This window comes from Bubalus kerabau, chromosome 10 (genome assembly GCF_029407905.1).
Source record: "Bubalus kerabau isolate K-KA32 ecotype Philippines breed swamp buffalo chromosome 10, PCC_UOA_SB_1v2, whole genome shotgun sequence".
Classification (NCBI taxonomy): domain Eukaryota; kingdom Metazoa; phylum Chordata; class Mammalia; order Artiodactyla; family Bovidae; genus Bubalus; species Bubalus kerabau.
Window position 1 is genome coordinate 39,648,176 of NC_073633.1, and position 19,664 is coordinate 39,667,839.

General features: G+C 38.9%; 1 protein-coding gene across 33 annotated transcripts in view; it reads right to left on the reverse strand.

Annotated features, from left to right (window-relative positions):
- Positions 1 to 1,715: 1,715 nt before the first annotated feature.
- Positions 1,716 to 19,664, reverse strand: part of LOC129621202 (uncharacterized) — a 488,210-nt gene continuing 470,261 nt past the window's right edge. For all 33 annotated transcript variants that reach the window (XR_008699138.1, XR_008699137.1, XR_008699139.1 and 30 more), the window contains one exon: positions 1,716 to 2,183. The gene's annotated coding sequence lies outside the window, so the exon portion shown is untranslated. The remainder of the gene's footprint in view (positions 2,184 to 19,664) is intronic.

The window sequence follows — 19,664 nt, forward strand, 5'->3', positions numbered from 1 at the left end:
TCCCCAAATAGCCAAAACAATCTTGAGAAAGAAGAATAAACCTGGAAGTATCACACTCCCTCATTTAAAATTACAGTTATCAAAATAGTATGGTACTGGGACAAAAACACATACATAGATCAATGGAATAGAATAAAAAGCCCAGAAATAACCCTACACTTGTATGGTCAGTTAATTTGCAACAAAGGGGGCAAGAATATACAATGCGGGAAAAACACTCTCATAAATGGTCTTAGGAAAACTGTACAACTACATTCAAAATAATGAAATTGGACTACTTTTATATATGTATATATACTTTCACATACCATGGCTCAGACAGTAAAGCATCTGTCTACAATGCAGGAGACCCGGGTTTGAGCCCTGGGTTGGGAAGATCCACTGGAGAAGGAAATGGCAATCCACTCCAGTACTATTGCCTGGAAAATCCCATGGACAGATGAGCCTGGTAGGCTACAGTCTATGGGGTCGCAAAGAGTCAGACACGACTGAGCAACTTCACTTTCATTTTCATACTTTCATATATATACTTTCATATATATATATATGTATATATATATATAAACTCAAAACAGTTTTAAAGTCATAAATGTAAGACTTTAAATCATGAAACTTTTAGAAGGAAAAACATTATACTCCATGACATCAGTGTTAGGGGTTTTGTTTTTGGATATATCTTCTCAGATAAGGGAAACAAGCAAAAATGAACAAATGTTACTACATAAAACTAAAAAGCTTTTGCATGGCAAAGGAAACTATCAATAAAACAAAAAAGCTTCCTACTGAATGAGAGAAGATGCTTGCAATAGATACATGTGTTAAGGAGTTAATATCCAAAATATAGAAATAACTCATACAACTCAACATTAAGCAAAAAACAACTCAAAAAATTAGCAGAGGGCCTGAATAAACATTTTTCTAAAGAAGATATACAAATGACCAACAGACACATGAAAAGATGCTTAACATCATTAATTGCCATGGAAATGCAAATCAAAAGCACAATGAAATACCAACGCACAGTTGTCAGAAGGGCTAACATTAAAGAGATAATATATAAGAAGTGTTGGTGAGGATGTAGAGAAAGGGAACCTTGAGCAGTATTGGTAAGAATATAAATTGGTACAGCTACTGTGTGAAAGAGTATGGAGACTGCTCAAAAAAATTAAAGCAAGAACTACTGTGCAATCCAGCGATTTCAATTCTGGGTATTCTTTCAAAGAAAATCAAAACACTAACTCAAAAAGACATCTGAACTATGATGTTCAGATCAGCATTATTCACAATAGCCAATATATGGAAGCAACCTAAGTGTCCACTAATAGATGAGTTGATAAAGATGTGATATACACACACACACATGCGCGCATGCACACACACACACATGCAAACACATACACACAATGTAATATCACTCAGCCATTAAAAAAAATAATAAAATCTTGCCATTTGTGACAACATGGAATAAGTGAAGTCAGACAGAGAAAGACAAATACCATATAATTTCACTTATATATGGAATCTAAAAAACAAATAAAATTTAGAAAAACAGAACGAATGAACAAACATAACAAAACAGAAATAGAATCATGGATACAGAGAACACATAAGTAGTTGCCAGATGGGAGGTTGGTGGAGGTTAGTGGAGGGAGGTTAGTGAGGGAAATAGATGGGAGATTGAAAGGTAAAACTTCCAGTTACAAAATAAGTGAGTCACAAGGATGAAAAGTACTTTATGAATGATATAATCAATAATAATGTAATAGCTTTATAAGGTGACTAGACTTGCAAACATTTTCTTAAAAAAAGAAAAAAACATTCCCAGTTATTCTAATAAGCAATTAGTTTTGGGAATGGCCAAGAATAACTCCTGCAGAAGCAAAATACTAAAAATTAGTCAAATACAAAGCAAAATACAAAAAAACTTAAAAATTCTAATGTCAGAAGGTTTATTTCACATTGAGCAACATATCCTAGAAAACAAGTAGACCAAGGAAGAGGACATTTCAGTCACATAAAGTCACATGCCCCTGCCTGGGTGATCAGATGGAGAATCTGGATTCAGTCCAGCAAGAGCCACCTGCCCTCTTTCAAGTGCAGGCTGCAGCTGAAGAGACAATAATACAGCTGTGGAATATCGTCAGAGAGTCCCTTTACCCACATTCTTGTCCTGATGAGTCACTCTGTAAAAAAAAGTATGTAACTGTTGTGTGCTGAATCTCAGCCTCTGAAATCAAGCAGCAAGTTAATTCACTTTAGAGAAGGGGGGAAATCCCTCTCTCCTGCCTTCTGTAATGGAGGTAACCCAGTCCTCAGCCTCCCATGCCCCTCCATGCCAAGTAAGCAGGCTGTGGGTTTCCTGGTAAAGAGAAGTTGTCTTCTTTGGATCAAGCTAGACTGATGTGAATTTTGAAACGTCCAAACAACTTTGCAATGCTCTCCGCTTAACAATGCTATACTATGTTATCCTGACAAAGGGCTATGCAAAGGCTAAAATAAAATCAGTGAGTCTCAATTCTTCCAGTAAATGTTCTTTGGAGATCTCTGATCTAGCTGACTCAATTAAACCATTGTTAGCAAAATCAATTAGGATTTTGTCTTGTATTTGTTCTGTCACCTTGAGGGTTTATTCTTAAAAATGACTGTGTTGAAGAAAATCATCAGGTGACCTCCTCCCTAAAAATCCAAACTGATTTATTTATTTTTTATTGAGTTGCTATTGCCTACTCAACAGCTTCATTTGGATGGCTAACAGGCAGCTCAGATTTAACATGTTCTATACTAAGACTCTTGAGAGTCCCTTGGACTGCAAGGAGATCCAACCAGTCCATTCTGAAGGAGATCAGCCCTGGGATTTTTTTGGAAGGACTGATGCTGAAACTGAAACTCCAATACTTTGGCCAGTGTGAAGAGTAGACTCATTGGAAAAGACCCTAATGCTGGGAGGGATTGGGGGCAGGAGGAGAAGGGGACGACAGAGGATGAGATGGCTGGATGGCATCACTGACTTGATGGACGTGAGTCTGAGTGAACTCTGGGAGTTGGTGATAGACAGGGAGGCCTGGCTTGCTGCGATTCATGGGGTTGCAAAGAGTCGGACACGACTGAGCGACTGAACTGAACTGAACTGAACTGAGGAATAAAGAACAAACCTGAGTCTCTAATACAGCATTAGCCCTTGACAAGACAAATAAGTCACATGTTGGCAAGTTAACTACATTGGTTCCCTTCCATCCAGAAATGGGTATGATTCCCTTGACAGGAATTAATTCATATTCTGGTTATAGGTTTGCATTCCCTGTGTGCTAGGTCTCAGCCAGTACCAACTATTCAAAGAAACAAGAGTTTGACCCACCAACATGGAATCCAGTATCATATGGCAGCAAATTAGGGAATCCATTGTATAGCACAGAGGTTAACAGTAACAAGCTGACCTTGAAATGTGCTTTACTATTGGCTGAACTGAATTAAATCCCAGCACCGCTAATTACTATGCTTGGGACCACAGGCTCCACCAGATTTATCACATGTCACAGTACCCAGAGACATCTGGTTTGATAGAGCTATGGAAGACCTACCTGTCCTTGTGAAGGTGCAACTCTGGAGCCAGCTTAGAGATGAGGAAGACACACATATACCTTAAATCAATCTTCATGCTGCTGCTACTGCTGCTAAGTCGCTTCTGTCATGTCCGACTCTGTGCGACCCCATAGATGGAAGCCCACCAGGCTCCCCCATCCCTGGGATTCTCAAAGCAAGAACACTGGAGTCGGTTGCCATTTCCTTTTCCAATGTGTGAAAGTGAATAGTGAAAGTGAAGTCACTCAGTTGTGTCCGACTCTTAGCGACCCCATGGACTGCAAACTACCAGGCTCCTCCGTCCATGGGATTTTCCAGGCCAGAGTACTGGAGTGGGTTGCCGTTGCCTTCTCCGTTATGTGGTGCCATATTATCAAAAAGGAACATAACACAGATTTGGGAAATAGATCGCAAAAGTAAGAGTAACTCTGCTTCCTTGTCAGTGACCCACTTGAGGAATCTGTGCTTATCATCAATACAACTAAGGTTTTGTGGATATGGAAGTCATGTTTCTCAGAGAAGGGACATTTCTACCAGTGAATGCAAGAGTTTTATTAAGTCTTAAGGTAAAGTTGCTGCTTAGTCACTTTGGGTTCCTTGGTCAAGAGATCAACAGGTTAGGAAAGGAACTGCCACCCTAGTAGATCTAAGTGAAACTGATTAGGGTAGAAATGGATGTCAAGAGCAATAAGCGTCCTGCAGAGGTGCCAGTTGTGAGAAACTTCAAATGGGAACATTTCTTTGCTCTGCAAAAATCAAGTTCCATTTTAGGATGTCTCTTTTTGGAAGGTGAAAGAAAGTTTCATTAACGAAGAACAATAACTTCCATATAATATGTGCTAACTTTGTGTTTGGCACCATGTAAAGCGCTTAACATTCATCTTGTCGTTTACCCATCTCAGCAGCTCTATAAAGTCAGTACTAACATTATGCCCATTGTACAGATGAGAAAGTCAAAGCTTAGCATGTTTCAGAGCTGGGATCCAAACTCAACGCCAACGTTCTTATACTAGGTAGTGCCACTCCCATCACCAGCTTACATCACCTATTCCATTAACAGAAAACTCTCCTCTCTCTGTGGCCTCCTCTCTCTTTCTCTCTCTTCCCAACCCCTTGCACTAGCTTTCCCACTCTCATCTTGCCCTGGCCTTCAACAAGCAACCCCTTAATATGTATACATGTACCTACACATCTATATATTCACTATCATCACGGTGCTCATATTAAAATACACACATATCAAGTTTCAGCACTATAAAGAGATTTGTTCATTTCCAAAGATAGCCATATGAAGAAGGTTTGAAAAATCCTCTGAGAAAAGGCCCAATTCTTTGGATGATAGGAGTGGGATGCTGGGAAAATATCTGTATCCCTAGTAGGAAAACTTAAAAGACATTTCAAAATTCTCTTAGTCATGCATCAAGGACTCTTGAGAAAGACCAGTCACTCTGGCTATTTTTATTACTGAGAAAATTTAAACACTCTTATATTTGTTTTGTGGTTTCCTAGGCTATCTTTTACAGAGGTCATTCTGGATCATAATTAAGAGAGGAAGAGCTACAGTGGAGAATTGATGAAGCAGAGTAACAGCATATTCTCTTTTTCCAGACAAATCCTTGGGTCATTATAGAAAACAAAAAGGAAGGGCCTGGCATTCATTATTGAATGTTTCATTGAATGTCTTTATAGCATAGGCTCTTCTTTGTAACTGTCTAATTCCATCCTCACAAAAATCCTGTCAAGTAGATAATGTTGACTCTCTTTAGTAATGGACTAAACCAAGATTTAGAGACTTGTCCACACTCATACCGACAGTAGGTGGCAGAGCCGGAATTTGAACCCATATCTCTGGGTTCTTACTGAATCACTGACTAGATTCTAGAGTTTCTTTTCTTAACAACTATTTCTTGTTCTATTTCTTGTTCTTATTAGCCTCTCAATTTTAAAATAGATTTGAGCCAATTGTTTTTATGTGTCTGTCTGGAAGATATTAAGAATAAAATCAATACTGTGATTGGATCAAAATTGGAGGTCTTGTTTCCCAAAGCAGTAACACTTCTATAAGGGAACAAACCTTAAGGTTTGGCTGTCACCCAGTCCCTTCAGGTTCCTTGGCCAAGGGACCAGCAATCAAGGAAAGGATTCACCACCCTAGTAGGAGTAAATAAACCTGATAGCTGGGGGAAGACAGAACTACTCTGCAACTCTGAAGTCAGGGAAGAACACATTTGGTACCTAAGTGACCCATAGGGCATCAGTTGGTCTTCTTCTGCTCCATTTTGACAGTAAATAGATGAGGACAGCAGAAGAGCATGGCGACCAGGACCTCAACATTACTATTGCCTAAAATAAGATGTATAAAATTGTGGATAGCTAGCAGCACTTGGAACAAGTTATAACTGGGCACAAGAAAGTGCCACAGGAGGACAGAGGACAACCCACAAGTAGCAACTCAGGAATGTTTTCTTCTGACTGTGGATGCCTTTGACAGGTTCCTATGGGCTGTAAGCCATCAGCACGAAACTTGTTTTATACTCCCTGAATTTTGGTCATAAAGATGAGAAGAGGTGGTCAACTCAGAATTCTTTCTGGTATCCCTTGTGATCAGCCTAAAAAATCAGAACAAATGAGACCTCCTGAGTAGATCTGTGGTCTCACATCCCCTGAACTCCCCTATCTAAACAGGGTCCATACTTTTCCCACATTCCAGATTCAGTGATTTATTGCAGAAGCTTGAGAAGCGGCCTGAGGATTTCATTTTCTTGTAAACAAGCAGTCCTTTCTTGACTGTTAAGGTGACAATAGAAGTGCAATGTGAAGCCAGACCTTCTGCCAAATACCTTTTCTAGTGCACCTTTCATAGGATAGCTTAACATTTTTCTCAGACAAATGAATGAGTGAATGAATAAATGAACACTTGTGCTCTCAAACCTGGCCAAGAAGCTTATATCTCAAGTCTCCGAGTTACAAAATAATGGAAAGAGGGGACTCATCATTTCTAGAGAGTTCCTATTAAATAGTTTAATATATTGATTTATTTGATAATTGAATTATCCCTTCACATAAAATATGTGTCTGGTATTTGTCAAGCATGTGTTAGGGGTCAAATATAAATATGTCATAACTGTATCCTCAAGAAATTGAAAACTGAGCGAAACCATGGAATGTAATATTTATAGATAACTGCGATAGAAGGAGAAAGTATGAAATTCTTATTTCTGAACAGGATAGGGATATTATGTAATATATTATATAAAATAGGTGATGGCTAAATAAAAATGAGGAGGAAGGTTATTTCAAGAGAAGAAGCAAAGCATAAAAGTTGTAGTTATGAAACAGAGAATATCTGATGTGGTTATAGCAGAGGGGTCATGAGTATGGATGAGTGGTTGAAAGTGAAGATAGAAAATTAGAAGGGGCTTGGACCCCAATTTTGGTATGGACTTTATATTCTATAGGCAATGGGGATCCATTAGACGTTTCAAACAGGAGTGATTTAATAATACATGTTTCATCTCTTCTGTGTTTCTAATGGTTCTCTTCCTTTCATACTAACCACATTACTACTTACTCCTCTGTCCATGGGGATTCTCCAGGCAAGAATACTGGGGTGGGTTGCCATGCCCTTCTCCAGGGGATCTTCTCAACCCAGGGATCGAACCTAGGTCTCCTATATTGCTGGCAGATTCTTCACCATCTGAGCCACCAGGGAAGCCTTCACATTACTTCTCTAATCTTTATGTTTCTCTTACTGTTGCTTAATTGTGGGCACTCACCTAAGTTGATGCTACTTCTTTCTCCTTTTCTAGTGAATAATTCCTGCCTCATAAATCCAACTGTCACCTCTCTGCTAATAACTTAAATCTTTATCACCTTTCTGCATCTTTCATTCATTTTTAGTCTATTTTTCTCACGATGTAGAAGTCATCTCTATTGGAATGTGGGATGGTTTGGTGAGGTATGAACCTGGTTAGGATGAGCTGAATTCCCCAGACTCCTTTCTGGTATGTTTATTCTTTTTATTTTTTTTACATTTTAACTTTTATTTTGCTTTCAGTAACTTTCATGCACATTCATATTTTCACAAAGTTATAATTATGGCATATTCAAAATTGGGAGTATGAATTAAATGTTTCCCAGAGCTGGCTGAAGAACGTCATAATATTTTAGGGATTGGATTTCAGAATAACACAAATCTGAGTTCAAATCATGATTTCCACTTCTCAGCTTGTGACATTAGGCAAGTTATGCTCCTGATTAGGGTAGGCTACAAGGAGAGCTGAGAGGCAGGCAGGAGGCAGCAGCCATTCTGTTGCGCACATACGTACCTTCTCCAAGTTACTCAACCAAACTATAGTCTAGGTACTGATGAAGGATTTTACACATGTAATTAAGGCCTCTAATCAGTTGATTTGGGGTTTATCAAAAGGGAGATTATCCTGGAGGTGAGGAAAGGAGGCTCACCTAATTCAGTGAAAGCCCTTTAAAGAAGGAATAGGACTTCCCTGAAGATCAGACACACTAGGTAGGCCTGCATGCTCTTCTGTCCCCATGCTCTTCCTGTGGACCTCAAGCTTCAGATGGAGCTCACGATAGTCCTGCCCATTTCTGACCATCCCTTCCCGAATGCGTGCTCTTTGGACTTCAGTCTTGCCCAGCCAGCCCCCATAACTGTGTAAGCCAATTCCACATAATAAGTAAAAAAATACATACTATACATATATGAGACTCATTATATGTTTTATATATAAAATATGCTTTATATATAAATACATTTTATATATGTAAATATGTTATATATGTGTGTGTGTGCGTGTATATACACACACACACACACACACACATATATATATATGTTCATGTGTGTAAATAGGGAGGATAGATCTCTCCCTGCTGGTTCTACTTCTTTTCTTTTTTATCTAACTCACGAGACACTATTTTCTGGAATTTGAAAGAAAGGAGGAGGGCAGTTTTGTCATTTTTTTCTTCTCACTTATAGTAGGTAGTAACCCCTAGGTCCCAATAGGTTCCCTTTGAAATCTCTCTCTTCTGCTATTGAAAACCAGGCTCTCCTTGTCTCAAGCTGAGATGATTTTCCTTCTTCCTAAGGTTTTTCTCTCTCAAGTCATATTCTCTTTCAATAGTGTCGACCTAAAGACCTCCTTACATGTTACCATTTATTGCTCTGTTACAAGGGGCACACCAATGCCTAAGGTTAAAATCTAACTTTTTTATGACAGCATTTAATAAGACTTCCAAAAATATTGTCTCATAAGTAACATAGTAAAAGTGATTGTCAGAATACAGTAAGGACTTCTATGCAAGGCAGTCTGAGAAGTAACTTGTAGAGTTAGCTCATTTAACACTCACCAAAACCCACAAAGGGTATACAATTATTATCCGCATTTTATAGGGATAACACTGAGGCAAAGGAAGTTAATTCACTTACTACTTCACCTATCAAGGAAATGGGGCATCTGGGATTTGAATCCAGGTCACCCAACCCTAGCGCACCATCCTCACAGCAGGATCCTCTATGACCCACCTCCCAGAATATTGGAAATAAAAGCAAAAATAAACAAATGGGACCTAATTAAACTTAAAAGCTTCTGCACAACAAAGGAAACTATTAGCAAGGTGAAAAGACAGCCTTCAGAATGGGAGAAAATAATAACAAATGAAGCAACTGACAAACAACTAATCTCAAAAATATACAAGCAACTCCTGCAGCTCAACTCCAGAAAAATAAATGACCCAATCAAAAAATGGGCCAAAGAACTAAATAGACATTTCTCCAAAGAAGACATACAGATGGCTAACAAACACATGAAAAGATGCTCAACATCACTCATTATCAGAGAAATGCAAATCAAAACCACTATGAGGTACCATTTCACACCAGTCAGAATGGCTGCGATCCAAAAGTCTACAAGGAATAAATGCTGGAGAGGGTGTGGAGAAGAGAGAACCCTCTTATACTGTTGATGGGAATGCAAACTAGTACAGCCACTATGGAGAACAGTGTGGAGATTCCTTAAAAAACTGGAAATAGAACTGCCTTATGATCCAGCAATCCTACTGCTGGGCATACACACTGAGGAAACCAGAAGGGAAAGAGACACGTGTACCCCAATGTTCATCACAGCACTGTTTATAACAGCCAGGACATGGAAGCAACCTAGATGTCCATCAGCAGATGAATGGATAAGAAAGTGGTGGTACATATACACAATGGAGTATTACTCAGCCATTAAAAAGAATACATTTGAATCAGTTCTAATGAGGTGGATGAAACTGGAGCCTATTATACAGAGTGAAGCAAGCCAGAAATAAAAACACCAATAGAGTATATTAACACATATATATGGAATTTAGAAAGATGGTAACAATAACCCTGTATACGAGACAGCAAAAGAGACACTGATGTATAGAACAGTCTTATGGACTCTGGGAGAGGGAGAGGGTGGGATGATTTGGGAGAATGGCATTGAAACATGTATAATATCACATATGAAACGAGTCACCAGTCCAGGTTCGATGCACGATACTGGATGCTTGGGGCTGGAGCACTAGGACGACCCAGAGGGATGGTATGGGGAGGGAGGAGGGAGGAGGGTTCAGGATGGGGAACACATGTATACCTGTGGAGAATTCATTTCGGTATTTGGCAAAACCAATACAATGTTGTAAAGTTTAAAAATAAAATAAAATTAAAAAAAAATAAATAAAAGATAAAAAAAAAACTATCCTGAATTCTCACTGTCCCTGAATATGTGACACTCATTTTCTCATCTGTTCATCTATTTTCCTTTCAAATAATACACTTTCTCCTTGCTCTTTACCCATCCAATTCTTGGACCTGATTCAAGTTCTACCATCTCCAAATAATAGCCACTCATTGTTATAAGTCATGCAAACTTCACTCTCAATATCTGCTATATTGATTTGTGTGAATGACTCTTTTCTCCATTTAGAGTATAAAGGATCACATTTACATTTCTTTTATACAGCTAAGAAGCGCTCTACAAAAAGATATTTTATTAGTACAGTCATGCAGTTATGGTGCTGGAGGTAAAAATAGAAAAGTTCCCTCTGTGGGTCAGATTGATTAGTGGAGACCTTGCTGAATAATTTCACAATTCTTTGCCCTTAGAAAATCATTCCAATGCAAACAGGGCTCTGCCACCCTTAACATTTCTCCATGACCTGCGCCAGCATTTTACATTTCTCTGCTTGTGTGTACTTGTTCTGATTTTATTTTGATGGAAAGTATTAAGTAGAGAAAAAGGAAAATTGTCTCTGACAGAAAAACTTGAGATAGAAGTATTCTAATACATTTGTGTTTCTCTAGTGCTTGGTGTCGGAGAAGGCGATGGCACCCCACTCCAGTACTCTTGCCTGGAAAATCCCATGGACAGAGGAGCCTGGTGGGCTGCAGTCCATGGGGTCGCTAAGAGTCGGACACGACTGAGTGACTTCACTTTCACTTTTCACTTTCATGCACTGGAGAAGGAAATGGCAACCCACTCATGTTCTTGCCTGGAGAATCCCAGGGACGGGGGAGCCTGGTGGGCTGCCGTCTATGGGGTCACACAGAGTCGGACACGACTGAAGCGACTTAGCAGCAGCAGCAGCAGCAGCAGCAGCAGCGCTTGGTGTATTAAACAGATTTGTAGATGTTAACTGACTGAATATTTTTCTTTTACTGTTTCTTTGTATGTTCCTCTATTAGAATATTATTGAAGTACCATTAGTTATTTATATCTCCCTTTGAAGAATCATGTCTTAACATTTTTAAGTATCTAGCATAATTTCCCAAAATGGTCATCAGGTGAATGATAGGGGGAAAAATGAAACAGTTTAATTCTATTTCCTGTGAAACCATAATAATCACTGGTTTATTAAATCAGAATATGGTTATTGTTTTTTTTTTCACTCTTTTTATAGTACTTCAGTTACAAATACTCCTCTGAACTACTCATTGAGAAATTTCACTTTGATTTGATTAATGTGAAAGAGATCCTGTGGCAATGGGACTGTTCTATATTTTGACTGTGGAGCTCAATTCAGAAACCTACCCATGTGATAGAATTACATAGGACTAAATGCATGCATAGAGGAGTCTAAGTAAAACTAAGGAAATCTGAACATCTGAGTAAGATCAGTGGATTTTGTCAACATCAATATCTGTTTGATATTTAATGGTAGTTTTGTAGAGGTAATATTTGTAAGATATCACCACTGGGGAAACTAGATAAAGGAAACATGGGAACTTTCTGTGTTATTCTTAAAACTGCATGTGAATCTATAATTATCTCAAAATAAAGCTTTTTTAAAATTACCAATTTCTTTACCAGTGGTTTCATAATGCCTTGAGGTCGGTGCAATCGCCATCAGCGGGATCAATCAGATGCTGTTAACCTTCCAGAATATGTTTTGGATACACAATTTGAAAAAAATGCCCCAAACCTAAAGTGGTACAGAGGGAAAGCTATGATGAAATGACCTTTGGATGGAGTTTTGCTCTTGGAGTTTCTTCTTCTTCTTGCCACTTTCTCTTTTTCACATTTTACTGAATTGCATTGCTGTACACCTTGAGGAAAGTGGGTTATTTAAATCTGATTCTATATTCATTCTCTGTAAGGTTGTAGAGATGTCACTGAAGTTTCCCTTTGTCTTTTGTCAACAAATGAGAAAAATGTTTCCAAATCAGATATTAAAATTCCAAGAGAATGCTTGAAATATGGAGTGGTGTTGATTGCATTTATATAATAATAGCTGTAGTCTTTTGTGTTGTCAATATTGTAACTGTACCAAGAGCTTTCCACACTGTCTGGAACTGGGCAGTTTGTGGAGCTAGAAGCTTTGTGTCAAAGAAACTGTTTTCCTGTGAATTGTCTCCAATTGCATCAAACAGCTCCAGTACATTGGGAATGACCAAGAGAAATCTCAGGAGGATATGTTCACGCTGATGAGACAGTTGCTTTGTTCTCCTAGTGGGGATAAAGGCATAGATCTAGGAATGCCAGTTCATCTGCTGTAAGTCATTAAGTGCAAACAGGGTGATAAATGGGGTTAGTAATAGGAAGAAGTCCCTTCTAAGATGGTCTCAGAAGCCTTCACAGAGAACATGGACCACCACAGAGACCAGACTCTTTCCTACAGAAAAAGTAAGTCTGTGCTTATGTGCCTGTTTGCTTCTCTCTGACCTAGCTGGCTCCTATCAAAGCGAAACTCCTTTCCTTTGAATTTGAGCTGACTTGAACCTGGACTGAATCCCACTATGGTATTTGGGGGAATCCAGAAAGATTCTCCTTTTCCAGTGGAGATCCATATAAGGCAATGGTATCCAGCCTCAAAGGATTGTGGTCAAGGGCAGATGTAGGGCTTCCTGGACTGGACACTGGCCATCATTAATCATGAATCAAGCCTTCATCTCCTAAGGACACTGGCCTTTTCTATATATATAGGTTGTTTAACCAAAGCTATACTTGTGCCCTGGGGAAGGGGAATTGCTTATAGAGCACAGATTTCTCTTCCTGGATTGACCTCTAATTATTAAGCTTTGGAAGAAGTAATTTATTTTTCATGGCACAATTCCTTAAAATTGAATATGTGTGTGTGTGTGTGTATGTGTGTATATCTCCACATGTTTTAATTCTATCTTTCCATTTATCACTACATTCCTGAGTTTTCCCTTCTTTCACATTAATTCAATGACATCTCCTCCCTTCTGTTACCACTCACACATTCGTTCCCAGGTATCCTCTGGCTTATATATTTCTTCATCTAAACTTCTTATTAAAAAATCTCTTGGTACTTTCTCTCAGTTCCATTTTCTTGCACACAGCCTCTCACCCAACATCTCTGTGTGCGTCTCTGCTTTTTCTCTCCCATGCACACGCACTTATATGAACTCGCCATATCCCAGTTCACTCTTGGTTCCCTGGGCTGGCACTTAGTCTTTAGTATAGTGTGGCCACTGATTTTCTTGCTACCATGGGTATAACACAAAAGTGGGCTGGGACTAGATGGAAGAGACTAGACTGTGGGAGGACTAAATGACAGAATACTGGGAGGAGGGTCATCTCCTAAGCATCTTCAGTTGGGGGCTAAGGATGTGCTGAGGCAGCAGGAGAGTGTGAAAAGGCAGGTCCAACGTCAGCAGCCTGAACTAGTGATCTGCTGCTACTGCTGCTAAGTCACTTCAGTCGTGTCCGACTCTGTGCGACCCCATACACGGCAGCCCACCAGGCTACCCCGTCCCTGGGATTCTCCAGGCAAGAACACTGGAGTGGGTTGCCATTTCCTTCTCCAATGCATGAAAGTGAAAAGTGAAAGTGAAGTCACTCAGTCGTGTCCGACTCTTCGCAACCCCATGGACTGCAGCCTACCAGGCTCCTCCGTCCATGGGATTTTCCAGGCAAAAGTACTGGAGTGGGGTGCCATTGCCTTCTCCGAACTAGTGATCAGGATGCAGTAAAACTACAGTCAAGGTGGGTGGGGTGTGTGGAGGTGTTGCACTTGGGAGAGTGTTAAAAAGAAAGCAGATGAAAAGTTAGAAATGATCATGAATTTGGAACTTATGGGTTATACATTGTGTTCCACATTTTCTGATATTTTTTGTTGAATTTTTACAACAAAACTCTGAAGGAGATGATTGTTATCATGCAGATGAAGAAACTAAGGTTCAGAGAGGTTAGTAATTAACCATATTTGCACACAGTAAGAAGAAATGGAGAAGGTGTTCTTGCCTGGAGAATCCCAGGGACGGGGGAGCCTGGTGGGCTGCCGTCTACCGGGTCGCACAGAGTCGGACACGACCAAAGCAACTTAGCAGTAGCAGTATACAGTAAGTAGAGGATTTATGCCCACTTCTTCTTGGAGCAGCAATTTGAATATATTTGTTTTCATTTTGTGTATTTCTGACCCCATTCCTATTTGGTATGCACCAGAGAAGATGGGAGAAGAGAAATATCATGCATTAGTCTTAGGAGGTGGTCTTCTCTTGACTTCAAAAGAAGCTGCAAAGCCTCTGCTGTTAAGAATGAGGCTGATTGGAAACTCAGGGGCAGAGCTGATACCCGTTCTTAAGCAATGATTGCTCAGTTTTGCTCCTGCCTTCCAGGCACATACTTCATCAAAAACAAAGCACTGTTTAAAAAACAAACAAAAAGCCCTGAGACAAGTCTTTTGTTCATGCTTAGTCATGACTTCTAGGGATGGCAATGACTGGAGGTTGGAGCAAGGATGTGTAGAATGACAGTGAAGCCAGAATATGGAGAAAAGTATAAGTTAGTGATTCCCTATGTTCTTGTGGCAAAGGAAATACAAGCATTGCATTGGAGCTCTCCTTAGTAGGAGTCTAACTCAATCAATGGAAAAACTACCAAACAATTATAATTTGTCCACGTGATGTCAAGGAACTGATTCAAACTATTTTCGACTCAACCTGGCAAAGAAATTCACTGTTCTGGCATCAGAAATAAATCCATTGCCTGTAAGGCAGGGGAGTTGGGGGAAGAATGGATACATGTATATGTATGGCTGAGTCCCTTCTCTATTCACCTGAAATTGTCACAATATTGCTATTCGGTGATATCCCAATAAAAAACAAAAAGTTAAAAAAAAAGAAACAAAACAGGGCTACCAAAAAAAAAAAATTCTACCATTAAGCTGTTTCTATATGTGTGTGTGTGTGTGTGTGTGTGTGTGTGTTTAAATCCTACCTTTGAGCTAAATTTATGAGACTAAAGTTCAAAACATCAAAAAATGACAGGACAGCTTGTGACCTAGACGTTTGAGTTAGATACAGTGGCTGAATAGAACTTTGTGTCATCTCCCCTGGGGAAAGACTCAGAGTGTTTTGGGCATGGGAAAAGTTGGTATTTGATGAATGAAAGAGAAGGATAGACTGTAAGAGAATGCTTTGTGCCCACCTAATGATCCTCTTCTTCCAAGGCCCATAAATAGACTACAACTGAATTCTAAGTCATGTAAGAATGGTCCTTAATCCCTTTCCTTTCCAGCTTGATGACGATGAGCACTGTGATCTTGGAAGCCAAGTTTTAGAGAGAGGTTACAAGAAGGAAAGAGCCAAGATCCCCAAACCACTTCCGAAGAAGAGTCTGTCATCAATCAAAAACTTGTTTTGGATTTTAAGTGAGTAAAAAATAGACTTCTATCATATTTGAGCCATTTCTTTAGAGCAGATATATTTATGTGTTTTATATCAGACATACATATAGAGATTAAGCTCTCAAGTTTAATGTGAGTCCTGGAAAGTAGGAGTCTACAGCAGGAATACCGTCTATAGCACACCTAACTGGTTTTACAGAGTGGTTCTGTCTCATCAGGGATCCATCATAGAAAATTACTACTGAGGTCTTTGGGGCATTTATCACTGCTTTTTATATTCTTTGTGCTTTATGGATACTGCCTTGCTTTAAACACAGAGTAACAAAAAAAAAAAAAAAATGTGATCAAATCTCCTCTAGGACACACAGCCTGCTCTCCTTAGGAAGTCATAGATCTCTTGAAGGCCACAGTCAGTTCTCTTGGCAGTTATGTGTTCAACTGAGTTCTCAGGCTACATGTGTTGGAAAGATATTATCCCCAGTAAACCTCAGAGTAAAAACCTAATGCGAATTTGTTCTGCATTTTTGGAAGATGCTTTTCTCTTCCAATACTTCCCTAAAGCTAAGGCCTCCTGGGAAGGCAATCTGCAAAGAATTCATTTCTATCTAGAAAAGAGCTGTCTGGTAGAAATTGTGAGCCACAAATATAATTTTACATTTTATAGTAGTAACTTTTATAAATATGTGAAATTAACATTAATAATATACTCAATTTAACCCAATGCATCCAAAATATTATTTCTACATGTTATCTGCCTATCATTCTTCAAGCATTTTTGATGTAAATTCTGCAAAGAACCTGAAAGGCAAGCAAAATATGGTTGGACAATGTTTGGCATAGCCAGAGTATCTGACAGTGTGGCTTTGGGAAACCTCTCTGAGTCTCTGTTTTCTCAACTCTAAACTGAAGATATTGCTATTATTCTCTAAAGATGTTGTGAGGAATGACAGACATAGTCCCCATAACGGACCTAGTACAGTGCCTGGCAGGATCAAAAAAGCTCTCACATGTCACTTTAAGAAATTTCCTCTTTCAGGCAACAGGGAGCCAGTGAAAACTGAAAATAAAGAGTGATTTGATCAGATTTTCCATATATAAGGCAAATACTAGGAAAAAAGACTGAAAATATTCCATTTTTCTTATAGTTGAGCTTTGTCCCAGAAGGATGTGTTTGCTTCAGAATCTTTTCTTTGCATAAAAAAGAAAAGAATCTTGGCTAAGCTTTGGACTGAATTTTTTTATATACCCAGAGATATCTTTGAATGAATAAGATTGAACATATCATTAGGCACTTCTACATCTTGCATTTAGGAATATAAACTTATCTTAGGATAATGCACACAGTAATATTACAGGTATTAGTTAGAATATAAGTTTATGACTATTTTTGTTGTTGCTTTATCTCCAGTGGGTTTCAATATATTATCCTGGACCTCCTTAATGAGAGATATGATGACTCCAGACCAGATGGTTCTAGCGGCTTTGTCCTTTCAGTCCCATAGTCTCTCTGGGAAAGATTAAATTGGAAGATAATTGAAAAAGCTGAAATTGATAACTGAAAGACACCGATTAAATGGATTCATTTTCAGAATGATCTTGCCAGGAAAACTCGAGTTGAAACTCTCATTTGCACTTCAGCAAAAATCATAACGAATGAGTATGCCTCTTCATTCGAAAGAGCTTATTCTTTTTCGGACCTTAAACTTGGAGAAGTTTACTAGCTCCAGTGACATATGTCATAAAGTACTAGGGGAATCAGACTCAGAACCTTCTCTATACTGTATGTAGCAACAAGGGACATCCCAAGCCTAAAGCCAAGGATTCACGTGATCTGCTCAATTTATTGACACTGATATGTACAGAAAGGATATAGAAAATGCCAGTTGATCCAGGGAGAATGGGAAATGTGACAATGCCGCTATAAACTAGTTGGAGAGACAGTCCTCATGCATTAATTCACAGACTAATTAAGAACCTGCAACACAATGATAACTGAGTATACTATGCATGGCATTTGTAACTTGTGTGCTTAACTCAATTAGATAAATTTAATGGGATCTTAGAAAACATTGAAAATCTGAAATGTCTGCCCACAGAAACTCAATGAATCCCAGGCAAAGATGTATGAGGACTAAAACAGATCACTAAGATTTTAACTATACAAATTGAGATTAGGCATGTAAAAGAAATGTAAAAGCATGATGTATAGAGTGCTATGTAAACTAGAGGGGTTACTATTAAATAACTCCTTACTGACAGTACTTCACAATGAATGCTTTCCTATGGGAAAAGATTTGAACCATCTGATGTTTTGCATAGTAAACTTTAGCAGAATCTGAGAGTTGGCCAGACTTGAGAAGCCACAGCCCATCATAGGATTCCAACATTTGTTTATAATAGTAAAAGTTTTTGCCTCCATTCTTCTCAGTCAAGGTCTGGTTAAAATGTGAAAGTATACCATCTCTGTCTATTTTAAGCTTCAGACCCCAAAGTTCTTCAGAAAATGAGAGAACTCATTCTGCTACAGTTAATCCTTGAAAAGTAATTTGAAATGTTCCAAGAACAGAAATGTTCATGTATTCAAAGAGGTAGTTTAATGAAAATAATGATTTAACTTGCCAACATTATGAACACAAGATATTTTCTTATTGCCAGTAGAGGTTTATGAAAATATTCATGTACTTTCTGAAAATGGGGTTTCTAATGGAATCATCATGCTGTCTTGACTCCCAAGGATATCCTGAATGTGAGGATAATTCATATTCATGGTCCATCTGCCTACAACATGAGAGAAATCATTCTAGAACTAAAATAAACTGTCTTTATTCAAAATGGAAATCAGAAACAAAAGTTTACATAATAATACCTATTTCCAATAATTCACCAATTAAAAACTCTAACGCTCAGTCGCTCTTTGCAACCTCATGGACTGTAGCCCACCAGGTTCCTCTGTCCATGGGACTCTCCAGGCAAGAATACTGGAGTGGGTTGCCATTTCCTTCTTCAAAAAACTCTAAACTTCTATGTATAAGATGCCGTCCTTGAAACCAAAGAACTGACCACAAAATACCTGTATTTTCAACTTCATCCTACCTGAAAGATAAAAATTAGGAAACACCACTGTTTTTCTGGTTCTGACCACTAACACTTTGGAGGAACTTCAAACATTTCTCAAATTCCTCCCAGACATTTCTAGAAGTCCCTCAGGTGAGTGGCAGGTGCTTTGTGTACTGAGCGCCTGGGCTACCATGTTTTGCCTGTTCTTCTCCTCCTCTCCAGAGCCAAGTCACGGAGCTAAGGTCTCCCATCTCCACCTGTGCCCAAGGCCCACACAGAAACTGCAAGTCCTCAATATTATAGAAGGCACACCCAGATTCCGGCACTCATGTCAACAGAACCTGAAACTCTCAACATACTTAAGAGATGTCACTAAAACAACTCTCTGTAGTTTTAGCTTGTCTTTATTTTTTTCTAGTTTATCCTAAGTCTCAAGCAAAGCCTGGAGTTGCTGAGAATCTGTGATACAAATAGAGAATCATCACTGCTCTTGGCAAGAATTGGGTATTATCTTAGTTCCTTTTTTATTAGGGCAAGTTCTTTCCCAAGGGTCTTCTTGGTCACTTATGCAAACTGACAGCTAAGGACCCTGATAGTTTGATCTATAGATAGGTCTGGTTTCTAATGAGAGCACAGTTTCCAACCCAGCTTGGCCCTTATTAACAATACAATCCTACCTGCCTTCAGAGGCCGTGTAGTCTAGATGTGATAGGCACACAGACTGACCAATTATTCCAATGTACTGTACTAAGTGATACAGTGGAAGAATATCATAAAAGTCATTTAACTAAATCTGCAAATTCCTGATGGACTCCCTGGGAGGCAGAATGCCCAATTTGATAGTTGAAGCATGAATGCGTTACATTTTCATTTCACTTTCAATGATGCCA